Genomic DNA, 14,909 nt, shown 5'->3' with positions numbered 1-14,909 from the left:
GTATCCTTGAGGGTCCTGGAGCCAATCCCCTGCAGACACTGAGTGACAGCTATATAGTTAATCTGGTTCTTGCAGGTTGTTGGAATTCACCCTTCAATTATCTGGGCTTTTTTCCGTGAGTTGATTGTATTTTATCCGTTGTTGTTAATGAATCCTGGTCTGTTCCAGTATGCTATTTCTTCTTTAATTCAATTTGAAAACTTTTTTTAAGAAAATTATTCCTTTAACAAAAGGTTTAAAATGCATTCGTGGAAAGTTGTTCACGATCATCTCTTCCACTTGTTTCAATCTCTCCAGCATCAGTAGTTATGGCTCCCCTTATCCACACAATATTGTTTTGTTCTCCATTCTCGCTTCTTAGTAACATGAGCCACTTTACAGTGCTTAGCAAAGTTATGGGAGAATTAAATTATTTGAATCTTTCTCTGAAAATGTCTTTATTTCACCCTTTCTCTTGAATCAAAGTTTAGCTTCAAATAGAATTCTAGGTAGGTAGCTCAGCACTTCAAATATATTGTTTCACTGTCTTTTGGCCTCTATTTCTGCTGATGTGAAATGTGTTGTCAATCACCGCTCTTTGGGAAGTAATCTTTTTTTTTCAGGTTGCTTTTGGATTTTTCTCTTTGTCTTTGGCAATGTGCAATTTTACAATGATGTATTCAGATGAAAGATAGAAATTCAAAAATAAGGAAAATGGAGGAGCTATATTCAACTAAAACAATGGCAGAAAAATTTCCAGAGCTGGTAAAAGATGTGTCTCCTTTGATTGGAGAAATGTAACAATATCCCAAACAGAATAATTACAAATACATCTATTACATGAAATATCCAAAAATATGTATTCCGTAAACAGAAATAACAAGAGAATTTAGCAAAATTAAAAGATGCAAGATCAATATTTAAAAATCAATTGTATATCTTTATGAGCAACAAACTTTTTAAAAATTTCATTTGTAGGTCAGGCGAGGTGGCATATCTTTATCAGCAATAAGCTTTTTAAAAAATATAATTTATAGGCCAGGTGAGGTGTCTCACACCTGTAATCCCAGCACTTTGGGAGGCCAAGACAGAAGGATCACTTGAGTGCAGGAGTTCAAGACTAGCCTGGGCAACAAAGTAAGAACCTGTCTCTACAAAACAAAATAAAATTTAGCTGGATGTGGTGGCACATACCTGTGGTTCCAGCTACACAGAAGGCCGAGGCAGGAAAGTTGCTTGAGCTCAGGAGGTCAAGGCTGCAGCAAGCCATGTTTGCACCACTGCACTCCATCCTGGGTGACAAAACAAGACCTGTCTCAGAAAAAAACCTGTCTCAGAAAAAAAAAAAAAACTGACAGTATTAAGTGTTGGTGAGGATGTGAATAACTGGTACTTTCATATGCTGCTGATGAGAGTGTAAATTTGTACAATTTGGAAAACTATTGACAGTATTTAATAAAGCTAAACATACCCCTTCCCTGTGGTCCAATAGTTCCCCTCATAGGATATATCCACAAGAAATCAGTGTATATGTGCACCAAAAGTCATGTACAAGCATGCTCATAGCAGCTTTATTCATAATAGCAAATATAGGACATAACTCAAATATCCATGAACAATAGAATAGATAAATAAATTATGATATATTCTTACAATGGAATACTACTCAGTTTGAAAAATAATAAACTACAGCTACAAACAACATGAATAATTCTGACAGACAACATGTTGAAAGAGGACAAACACAATGGATTATATGTGTATGATTCCACTTTTTTTATTTCAATAGTTTGGGGGAACAAAACTATTTGCTTTGCTTTTTGTTTACATCGATAAGTTTTGTTTTGTTCTTTGAGATGGAGTTTTGTTCTTTTTGCCCAGGCTGGAGTGCAATGGCACGATCTCGGCTCACCACAACCTCCGCCTCCCAGGTTCAAGCAATTATCCTGCCTCAGCCTCCCAAACAGCTGGGATTATGGGCATGTGCCACCACGTCCAGCTTTTTCTTTTTTTTTAGTAGAGATGGGGTTTCTCCATGTTGGTGAGGCTGCTCTCGATCTCCTGACCTCAGGTGATCTGCCCGCCTCGGCCTCCCAAAATGCTGGGATTACAGGTGTGAGCCACCACGCCTGGCCATACATGGATAAGTTCTTTAGCAGTCATTACTGAGATTTTGGTGCACCCATCACCTGAGCAGTGTACACTGTAGCCAGTGTGTAGTCTTTCATCTCTCGCCACCCTGCTCCCCTTCCCCCCTCATCCCCAAAGTCCATTGTATCATTCTTATGCCTTCATGTCTTCATAGCTTAGCTCCTGCTTATAAGTGAGAACATAAGATATTTGGTTTTCCATTCCTGAGTTACTTCACTTACAATAATGGTCTCCAATTCCACCCAGGTTGCTGTGAATACCATTATTTCATTCCTTTTTATGGCTGAGTAGTATTCCATGGTGTATACATATATACATATGATTCCACTTTTTGAAGTTCAAAAACCTGTAAAACTGATCTATGAAGTTGGAAACTTGAATAATGATTACCTATAGGACAATGATTGCAAGAGAGATTTCTGGGGTGATGGTGATGTCCCATATCTTATTCTAGTGGTAAACAGGTGTGATGGTTAATATTAAGTGTCAACTTGATTGGACTGAAGAATGCAAAGTATTGTTTCTGTGTGTATCTGGGTGTTTCTGGGTGTTGCCAGAAGAGGTTAACATTTGAGTCAGTGGACCGGGAGAGAAAGACCCACCCTCAGGAAGACCCGTCCACAACGTGAGTGGGCACCATCCAACTGGCTGCCAGTGTGGCTAGGAAAAGCAGGCAGAGGAAGGTGGAAGAAGCTGACTTGCTTAGTCTTCTGGCCTTCATCTTTCTCCCATGCTGGATGTTTCCTGCCCCCGAAATCAGACTCCAAGTTCTTCAGCTTTCGAACTCTTTCACCTACACCAGTGGTTTGCCAGGGGCTCTCAGGCCTTCAGCCAAGACTGAAGGCTGCACTGTTGGCTTCCCTACTTTTGAAGTTTTGGGACTTGGACTGAGTCACTACTGGCTTCCTTGCTCCCCAGCTTGCAGATGGCTTATTGTGGGACCTTACCTTGTGATCATGTAAGTCATTATATACGAAGGGGAGTTTATGTATGTATATTTAAATACATATATCCTATTAGTTCTATCCCTCTAGAGAACCCTAATACAACAGGTATTTTTTTTTAATTTGATTGAACACACATAAGATTAGTGTACTACTATGTTACACATCAATTTTTTTTAAATTTACACAGTGACCTAAATCCACACATAGTCATATTGTATTTCAATTTATTTTTTCTTTGAGATAGTGTCTCACTCTGTGGCCCAGACTGGAAGGCAGTGGCGCAATCTCAGCTCACTGCAGCCTCCACCTCTCAGGTTCAAGCAATTCTCGTGCCTCAGACTCTTGAGTAGCTGGGATTACAGGTGTGTGCCACCACGCCCAGCTAATTTTTGTATTTTTAGTAGAGGTGGGGTTTCTCCAAGTTGCCCTGGCTGGTCTTGAACTCCTGACCTCAGGTGATTCGCCAGCCTCAGCCTCCCAAAGTGCTGGGATTACAGGTGTGAGTCACAACGCCTGGCCTGTATTTCAATTTCTATTCTTTTAGCATTAACTTTAAATTTTCAACATGCATACTTAGCCAAATATCTGAAGTTATTCAGTATTTCTATAATAATTCCTGAATGATTTTAAAAAATTAGGACACTAATTTCAAACATTCCCTCCTATCTTCCATTTATCATTTTTCAGTATTTTAGTTTCACCCTGTTTTTTAAGTACCACCATCTACATCCCCTCAAAAAATCAATTTTTTTTATTGTGGAGTTCTTTGATCATCAGTTTATTCAGATTTAACCAGGTTTACAATTTATTTGTTTTCCTTGCACTTTATATCTCACTCCTTCCTTCTGAGCTTATTTACATTTTTAGTGAAATATATCATGTGCCATTTGTGTTTGTGCAAACTTGTTTCCACATTATTTCTGTAAAACACACTGGAAATTTCACTTAGCTGAAGTTAGTTTTTATTTTTACTTTTTTGGATAAGTTGTTCTTACACTAGGTGAATAGTGCACATTCAGATTTCACATTCACACAGGGGTTTTCTTTTTTTTCTTTTTTTTTGAGACAGAATCTAACTCTTTTGTCCAGGCTAGAGTGCGGTTGGTGTGATCTTGGCTCACTGCAACCTATGCTTCCCAGGTTCAAGCAATTCTCATGCCTCAGCCTCCTGAGTAGCTGGGATTACAGGTGTGCACCACCATACCCGACTAATTTTTGTATTTTTAGTAGAGATGGGGCTTGCCATGTTGGCCAGGTTGGTCTCGAACTCCTGGCTTCAAGTAATCTATCAACCTCAAGCAATCCACCCTCCTCAGCCTCCCAAAGTGCTGGGATTGCAAGCGTGCACCACCATATCCAGTCAGGGGGTTTATTTTCTAATAGGGATTTTTTTTTTTTCCATGTAGGCAAAAGAAAACACTCTTGTGATTTATCTGGGCTAGTTGTTACAGTTCTAGTATCCATTCTGTTATGGAGAGGGAAGACTTCCCTGGATCTTAAGCTTTGTAGAACTCTTGGTTCCAGCAGACTCCACTTTGCCTCCATCTCTTGCCTTTATATGGAGGTTAAAACCCCAACCTCTGACCATTAGGATTCATGTCTGGATCAGATATAGAGCTCCAGATGGTGATGTCATTCCCCTGAAAACTTAAACTTGAGGCTTTCAGTCTCTCCTTATTTCTAGTTGCCTTAAAATATTTTCTCGGCCGGGCGCGGTGGCTCAAGCCTGTAATCCCAGCACTTTGGGAGGCCGAGACGGGCGGATCACGAGGTCAGGAGATCGAGACCATCCTGGCTAACACGGTGAAACCTCGTCTCTACTAAAATAATACAAAAAAACTAGCCGGGCGAGGTAGCGGGCGCCTGTAGTCCCAGCTACTCGGGAGGCTGAGGCAGGAGAATGGCGTAAACCCAGGAGGCGGAGCTTGCAGTGAGCTGAGATCCGGCCACTGCACTCCAGCCTGGGTGGCAGAGCGAGACTCCGTCTCAAAAAAATAAAAATAAAAATAAAAATAAATAAATAAATAAAAATTAAAAAAAATTAAAAAAAATTAAAAAAAAAATATTTTCTCCAGTATATTAAAGTTTTTGTAGCAGATGGGTAACCTTGTTAGCTCAATTTACTATTTTCTAATCCCAGAAATCCTCTCTAGGTCTTTTTTCCAGATATGATACTTATATTATTTTAAGTTTTTTAACAAAAATAAAATAAATACACAATTTTTAAAAAAACAGAAAAATCCAATTCAAACTAATTAAATCTACAAAGGAAGTTTGCTTCAAGTAACTCAAAAGTCCAGAAATAACGTGAACTGATATAGTTCAATCGCGCCTCACTCTGTTTCTCTGTAATTTTCCCATCATGTGCTGGCTTTGTCCTCCAGCTAACTCTTCTCATGGAGGCAAGATCACTTGCAGCAGTAATATAAAGCCATATGCATTCTTGTTCCCTATTGGAGACAGAGAAGTTCCACAATCATTGATCAAAGGTGTTGAGCTACTTGATATTTGTACCACCTCAGAACCAATCCCTGTGGTTGGAGAAACACAAACCATGATTGGCTAAAGCCTGGGTCACCTGAACCAATCGTTGAGGCAAATGACATAAAACCTCTATTATCCCAAATGGCTTAGGTCCCACTTCTGGGGCTCACCTAAACCATATAGCAGCTACACAAGAGAGGAAGTGTCCAATGAATGTTAGACAACCATAATATCTACTTTACTCTATGTTACATATCCCCCCAACCTTTACCTATGCAGGTTGCTGTTTGAACCCAAGGATAGAACTTTACATTAATTTCTGTTAAATTTCAAGTTAGCTTTGCACAATTCTACAACAGAGATGAGGATTATCATTTGCTTTGTTTTTGTATATCAGTTCCTATTCCTCATTTTCTACTTTATATAAATAATTAAGTTTCATCTAGTTTTTTTTATTACTATGTCAAGCACAAAAAACCCAATCAAACACTTACCAAATATGCAGTTATATTTGAAATCACCTAGATATAAAAAGCAAGCTTGTGTAATAGTGTTCATCAAATGTGTTTAAGGAGAACCTGGAGAGCACATCCAAAATGCAAACTATCACTCTTAAAAAACAGCAGAAACTGAAGCATAAAATACTAAGTTGATTAATAGCTTCAGAAAATACCTCATATATATTAGGATTCTTTGAACAGAGAAAATAAACTATGGTTTCAAACATGAGGCACAAATTAAAAACCACAAAGTTAAGCAGTAGAAATAACATATGCATTGGATGGCAATAGGGCTGCTTGTCATGTGGGCAGCCCCATGTATTGTGCTGCAAGAGGAGTAACAGCAGATATTTATTTATTTATTTCATGGTGATTAAAGATGTTCCCTAGCTGCGATGAGTTTATCAGCTAGTAAGAAAAATTTGAGACGAGCATTTTGCACTGCTGCACTTTTTCTAAAACGTAGTTTTTTATTACTCTAATCTTCCATAATCTATAGTGATGCAGATGGCTGTCTAATATTTTGTTCACAGGGTATAAATCAGACATCAGTAGTTACCCCTAAGAGACAAATGTTTTATTTTGCTATGTGAAGTGTTTTATAAATTTTACCGAAAGTGATACCCCAATGTAAATTGCTTTGGTAGAAATTAATTATCATTTAATATCTATCAAAATTAATACAAATGTAGAAGCTACATGCTGGCATTTTATTATAGTCAATATTTATATTCTTTGAAGACAGCTATTTCTGGCCAAAATAATATGTAAAATAGTCCATAACTTGAGACATCAACATTGAGAAAAATGAATTGATTGAAATGAATTGAAATAGCTTTATAGAATATAAAGGTGTCTGTGCATGTGAGGTGTATGTGTGTGTGTGTCCAGGAATCAATTTCTATGTCAGTAACTATTTTATCTACACAGGCCAACTCCTCTTATGTCTTCATGATATTGGGTCAATAACGGCTTCTCACCTTGTGAAATTTGGGCAATAGAATCCCTTTCAGGCAAAATTCCACTAGTGAGTTTGCCTTAGAGGAGGTCAATAAGTTCCTTCCTACGTATCTTCTTTTCCATAGCAACAGGAATAAGAGACAAAATATGCCTACTTAATGTGCAAAATATGTGCCACGCTTCTAAGTGTCACTAGTCCAAAAGAGAAGCCATTTTTGTTTCAGTACTATTAAGTCTTTTAACATTTTCTTGCCCTACTCTATATGGCAGGTTATATTCTTCATATGTGAGGGTTTTGCCAATTATCCAGGGTGAATATAAACATAACTCAATTGTTTAACATAAAGATAAACAGCAAATACAAATACCTCTGACAGCCTAGCTCTGCCACCGACCAGTTGCTTAATTTTATGAGCTTTAGTATATTCATTTAAGTGTATTAGATATATACATAAAATGAAAGCAATAATAATACCTTTCTGCCAGGTTCAGTATTGCAAACTGACCTAAGCCAAACTGCCTATTTAGCAATTATTGGGGGTTTTTTGGTAAATGTCAAAAGCCTGCCTGATAGATTCACAATCAGAAGTAGGTAGGGGCATCTTCCACTACTCCACAATTTCCTTCCTGGTTGCATATTATAGTGAAAACAAGTGTTAGACAAAATGATACCAAAATGCACTAATAATTACTAGCAAGCAAACAGACAAAAAAAGCCACATAGTTTATTCCTGTAAGTTTGAAAAAGGTCTTGTCTCTGCGTTCAAGTCCTCCAAAAATCACCTTGCATTAAAGGCTCTTCATACACAGGGCCTCTGTATAAGTACCTGGTCATCCTAAAGACTGGCCAGAGAGGCCCTTGTGGAAGATACCAATGAATATGCTCTTTCACTCATCCACTCACTTACATAGATCATGGAAGAGACTTTAACACGAGACCAAAATTTAAGTCCAAAATTACAAAATGAGAGGATTTACTTTGTCATTCACATACACTCTGCCATAGTCTACAAAGAGTCAAAATTTTAGTTTCACAAAACTACAAGAATGGAACAGATTTTCACAGCTGAGCCCAGAACTACAAAAAGATACCATATTGTACATAAAATTCTAACTTCTGTTGAAATGGTGAGCATGTTTGCAAATATCTTGATGTATGATGTGTCAGATAATGTGACTTGTTTTTCAGATCACCATAAATACTGAGCATAGAAAAATATAAACAAAAAAACATATATAGCATTAGGAAAAACTGGGAGGGTTGCTTTTGGTTATAACTTCTAGACTGACAGTCTTACTTGTCACATTCAATTTGTACTCAGACTTTAATGGCTTAAGCAGCATTCCAAATCTCTCCTCCCATTTGGCCCCAACCCCAATAAGAAAGAGACCCACATCTAAATTTTTAAAAGATAAGAATATTCAGCACCCTCTGGAAAACACTGGAACTTACTGGAAAAAGTCAGTTGTTTGAATGGCAAGGTAGCTGAGTGTTCTAAAATTCAAGAAACAATTGACTCACTGCCCCCCATACTGTGATGAAATATGTAGTACCTGTCAGGCCTTGGGCCAAAATGAAAACTGTCCAGAAGAATGTCTATTGTTACTGAGCTATGCTGTAACATCTCAAGAGAAATTATTGAACACAGAATTAAACATCTTTATACCCCTTTACTTAACCCAAACCTACTCCTTGAATTATCCTCAAGTGTAATGAAATGATTAAATGAGATGTTACATGTAAAATACTCAGCACAATGCTTGGTAAAGAAAAAGCATTCAATAAATAATAGCAATATTGAATCTGATGCTGACAATGATGATGACTATTGCCATTGAAACAGAAGATCATGACTGGGCCTTGAATAAACTAGGCTTCCCAAAAAAACCTACCTGCAGAAGGAGCGAAATGAACTAAGCCTATCAGGAAACTTCCATGATGGCTATTCGTCCCTGGAACCCAACTGAGCTCAGGAGAGGCAACAGAGTCCTCCATAAACCACAAGAACATAAGACCAAACCGAGCACTAGACCACAAAGGGAAGTCACTTGGGAGAATGGATGCACTGGGTGCCAGTTAGCTCTTATCACAATGTTGAGAAAGTTTGGTTATAAAGACTATAAATCATAGATCTTAAAATGCAAATGAAGAGGCCGGGCGCAGTGGCTCAAGCCTGTAATCCCAGCACTTTGGGAGGCGGAGACGGGCGGATCACGAGGTCAGGAGATCGAAACCATCCTGGCTAACACGGTGAAACTCCATCTCTACTAAAAAATACAAAAAACTAGCCGGGCGAGGTGGCGGGCGCCTGTGGTCCCAGCTGCTCGGGAGGCTGAAGCAGGAGAATGGCGTGAACCCGGGAGGCGGAGCTTGCAGTGAGCTGAGATCCGGCCACTGCACTCCAGCCTGGGCGACAGAGCGAGACTCTGTCTCAAAAAAAAAAAAAAAGCAAATGAAGAACAATAGCTTTACAGTGGATTACAGAATGGATACATAAAGAATCCCCTTTTATTTCTTCAGTACATGGCAAGTCTGGGCTTTGTTTTCCTATATTCTAAGTGAAAGTCTCTGAAAACCATGGACCTACCAAAAGAGCTCCCAATGAGGCAGTGAGCAAATATTTTATTTGGCATTACCATAAGCTTAAAACCATGCTAAGGGTGATTCAATATGCAAAAGAAATATGACTTTTTTCTGCTTTCAAAGAGTTTATGAACAAAATGAGGAGGCAAGGAAAACACAAGTGAAGTAATAGTAAAAAACCAATATTGTATATATAAACATATATATAATAAGTTTTGTACAAAAACCACAAATGCCTTAGAAGATCATGAAGAAAGAAATCAAAGAGGACAGAGTTACCACGAGAAGTCTCAGTTAAGAGGCAAGATTTCGCAAACTGTCACAAGAACTGAAAACCAAACACCGCATGTTCTCACTCATAGGTGGGAACTGAACAATGAGATCACTTGGACTCGGGAAGGGGAACATCACACATCGGGGCCTATCATGGGGAGGGGGGAGGGGGGAGGGATTGCATTGGGAGTTATACCTGATATAAATGATGAATTGATGGGTGCTGACGAGTTGATGGGTGCAGCACACCAACATGGCACAAGTAGACATCTGTAACAAACCTGCACGTTATGCACATGTACCCTAGAACTTAAAGTATAATTTTTAAAAAAAAGGAAAAAATAAAATAAAATAAAATAAAGAAAATCTTTTTCCCTCCAAAAAAAAAAAAAAAAAAAAGAGGCAAGATTTCAGCATGAACCTTAAATAATAAGTAGGATTTTTATGGATCAAAGAAAAGACATTCCCAGTGAGAGAACGGACACAAATAAGGGCACAGAAGTTTGACTAAATATACAAAGACTAGCCTATCACAACAGAGGTTACATGCAAGGAAGAAGTGAGGGTTGAAATTAGAAAGAAGGGACTCCAAATATAAAAGGCCTTAAAAACACTAAAATAAATATGAATTTGTGTGGGAAGAAGTAGGAAGCCACTGAAGATGACTAGCAGGAGCCAATTTAGTTGTGAAGCACAATATTAATGGGTATATGGTAAACTGAAAAATAGCCTGCCAAAGAAATCTACATCCTAATCTCCAGAACCTGTGAATATGTTATACCTTACACAGCAAGAGAGACTGCATATGTGATTATGTTAAGGATTTTGAGATGTGGAGATTATTCTGGATTATCCGGTGGGGCCTATGTAATCACAGCAGTCCTTATAAGAGGGAAGAAAGAGGGTCAGAGTGATATGGAGCTATGCCCCCAGAAAGGCTGGCAGCCTGTAAGCTAGGAATGGTGAAGTATGATTTCTCCTCTAAAGTCTCTGGAAGAAGCAGCCCTGTCAATACCTTGATTTTAGCCTGTAAGACACATTTTAGACTTCTGCCCTCAGAACTATAATACATCTGTGTTATCTTAAAGCCACTACATTGGTGGTAATTTATCAAAGAAATAGGACATTAATACAGGACGGATGTGGTGAAAGTCTGAACTCAAGAAGGTTAATCACCAAATGAACCTAACAGACATCCATAGAACTCTCCACCCAAAAACAACAGAATATACATTCTTCTCATCTGCATGTGGCACAGGCTCTAAAATTGACTACACAATCAGCCGTAACACAATACTTAGCAAATTTTTAAAAACCAAAATCATACCAACCACATTCTCAGACCACAGTGCAATAAAAATAGAAATCAATACGAAGATTACTCAAAGCCATACAATTATATGGAAATTACACAACCTGCTTCTGAATGGCCTCTGGGTAAATGATGAAATTAAGGCATAAACCAACAAATCATTTGAAAGTAATGAGAACAAAGATATAATATACCAGAATCTCTAGGACACAGCTAAAGCAGTATTAAGACGAAAAATTATAGCACTAAACACCCACATCAAAAAGTTAGAAAGATCTCAATTTAACAAACTAACATCACACCTTGAGGAACTAGAAAAACAAGAGCAAATCAAGCCCAAAGCTAGCAGAAGACAATAAATCACCAAAAGCAGAGCTGAACTGAATGAAACTGAGTAATGAAAAACCATACAAAAGATTAATAAAACAGAAGTTGTTTTTTGAAAGAATAAATAAGATAGATGGCTAGCTAGACTAATAAAGAAAAAGAGAAAGAAAATCCAAATAAACACAATAGGAAATGACAAAGGAGACATTACCACTAACCCCACAGAAATATAAAAAACCATCAGAGACTATTAGAACACCTCTATGCACACAAACTAGAAAACCTAGAAAAAAATGGATAAATTCCTGGAAACACAATCTTCCAAGACTGAACAAGGAAGAAATTCAAACCCAGAATAGATCAATAACAAGTTTAGAAATTGAATAAGTAATAGAAATCCTACCAATCAGAAAGCCCAGGACCAGACAGATTCACAGCCAAATTCTATTAGATGTACAAAAAACAGCTAATACCATTTCTACTGAAACTATTCTAAAAAACTGAGGAGGAGGGACTCCTCTCCAACTCATTTGATGAGGCCAGCATCATTCTGATATCAAAACCTGGCAGAGAAAGACAAAAAAAAAAAAAAAAAAAGGAAACTTCAGGCCAATAGCCTTGATAAACATAGATACAAAAATCCTCAACAAAATATTTGCAAACCAAATCTAGCAACACATCAAAAAGCTAATTCACTGTGATTAAGTAGGCTTTATTCCTGGAATACAAGGTTGATTCAACATATGCAAATCAATAAATGTGATCCATCACATAACAGAATTAAAAACAAAAACCACACAATCAATAGATGCAGAAAAGTCTTTTGATAAAATTTAGCATCCCTTCATATTAAAAATCCTCAAAAAACTAGGCATTGAAGGAACATACCTCAAAATAATAAAAGCCACTTATGACAGACCCACAACCAACATCACACTGAACAGGCAAAAGCATTCCCCTGGAGAACTAGAGCAAGACAAGGATATCCACTTTTACTACTCCTATTCAACATAATACTGGAAGTCCTAGCCAGAGCAATCAGTCAAGAGAAAGAAATAAAAGGCATACAAATAGGAAGTCAGGAAGTCAAATTATCTCTGTTTGCAGACTATCTGACTTTATACCTAGAAAACCCCACACATAGTCTCTGCTCAAAAGCTCCTAGGTTTGACAAACAACTTCAGCAAAGTCTCAAGATACAAAATCAATGTATAAAAATCAAGATCAATGCCAAAAATGCAATCTCATTCACAATAGCCACAAAAATTTAAAATAAAATACCTAGGAACACAGCTAACCAGGGAGGTGAAAGAACTCTACAACAACTCTACAAAGCACTGCTCAAATATATCAGATATAACACAAATGAATGGAAAACTTTTCCATGTTGATGGATAGGAAGAATCAACCTTATTAAAATGGCCACACGGCCCAAAGCAATTTATAGATTCAATGCTATTCCCATCAAACTACCAATAACATTTTTCACAAAATTAGGGGAAAAAAAATTTAATTCATATGGAACCAAAAAAAGAGCCTGAATAGCCAAGGCAATCCTAACCAAAAAGAACAAAGCTGAAGATATCACATTATCATAATTCAAACTATGCTACAAGGCTACAATAACCAAAACAGCATGGTACTGGTACAAAAACAGACACATAGACCAATGGAACAGGATAAAAAGCCCAAAAATAAAGCTGTGCACCTATGACCATCTGATCTTTGACAAAGTCAACAATAAATGGAACTCTCTATTCAATAAATAGTGCTGGGATAACTGGCTAGCCATATGCAGAAGGTTGAAACTGAACTCCTTCCTTACACTATATACAAAAATCAACTCAAGATGGATTAAAGACTTAAGTGTAAAACCTAAAACTATAAAAACTCTTGAAGAAAACCTAGTAAACATAGTTCTAGACATAGGCCCTGGCAAAGATTTTATGACAAACACACCAAATCAGTTGCGACAAACACAAAAACTGACAAATGAAATCAAATTAAACTAAAGAGTTTCTTCACAGCAAAAGAAACTATCAACAGAGCAAATAGACAACCTACAGACTGGGAGAAAGTATTCATAAACTATGCATCTGACAAAGGTGTAATATCCAGAATTTATAAGAAAAACAAATTAACAAGCAGGAAATAACCCCATTAAAATATGGGCAAAGGACATGAACAGATACTTTTCAAGAGAAGACATATACATATGTCTTGTGGGCAACAAGCATATGAAGAAGAGATCATCATCACTGATCACTAGTGAAATGCAAATCAAAACCACAATAAGATACCTCTCACACCAGTCAGAATGGCTACTATTAAAAAGTCAAAAGCTGGGCACAGTGGTCATGCCTGTAATCCCAACACTTTGGGAGGCCAAGGTGGGTGGATAACCTGAGATCAGGAGTTTGAGACCAGCCTGATCAACATGGTGAAACCCTGTCTCTACTAAAAATACAAAAATTAGCCGGGCATGGTGGCACACGCCTGTAATCCCAGCTACTCGGGAGGCTGAGGCAGGAGAATCGCTTGAATCCAGGAGGCAAAGGATGCAGTGAGCGGGGATCATGCCACTGCATTCCAACCTGGGCAACAGAGCAAGATTGTGTCTAAAAAAAAAAGTCAAAAAATAACAGATGCTGGCAAGGCTGTGGAGAAAAGGGTCTGCTTATACACTGCTGGTGGGAATGTAAATTAGTTCAGCCATTATGGAAAGCAGTTTGGCGATTTCTCAAAGAACTTCAAACAGAACTACCATTCAACCCAGTAATCTCATTATTTAATATACACCAAAAGGAATATAAATCGTTTTACCATAAAGATATACGCATACGTATGTTCATCACAGCACTATTCACAATAGCAAAGACATGGAATCAACCTAAATGCCCATCAGTGTTAGACTGGATCAAGAAAATATAGTATATATACACAAGAAAATACTACACAGCCATTAAAAAAAAACAAAAACACAAGATAATGTCCTTTGCAGCAGCATAAATGGAGCTGAAGGCCATTATCTTAAGCTTGCGGAAACAGAAAACCAAGCATCCCATGTTCTTACTTATAAGTGGGAGCTAAACACTGATACACATGGACACAAAGAAGGGGACAATAGGCACCAGGGCCTGCTTGAGGGTGGAAGGTGAGAGGAGGGTGAGGATCGGAAAACAACCTATCAGGTACTATGTTTATGACCCGGCTCACAAAACACACCCAACCCCCACAACACACAATTTATCTACAGAACAAACCTGTATGTGTATCCTTAAAACTAAAATCAATGTGTTTTTTTTTTTCTTTTTTTAAGAAAAGAACATCAGTCACAGGGGTTTTTATCTAGGCAACGTAGACAGGATCCACTAGCCAATAATTCTTATAAT

The sequence above is a fragment of the Trachypithecus francoisi genome, unplaced genomic scaffold, assembly GCF_009764315.1.
Source record: "Trachypithecus francoisi isolate TF-2019V2 unplaced genomic scaffold, Tfra_2.0 Lachesis_group13, whole genome shotgun sequence".
Lineage (NCBI taxonomy): Eukaryota > Metazoa > Chordata > Mammalia > Primates > Cercopithecidae > Trachypithecus > Trachypithecus francoisi.
This window is presented reverse-complemented; position numbering follows the sequence as displayed.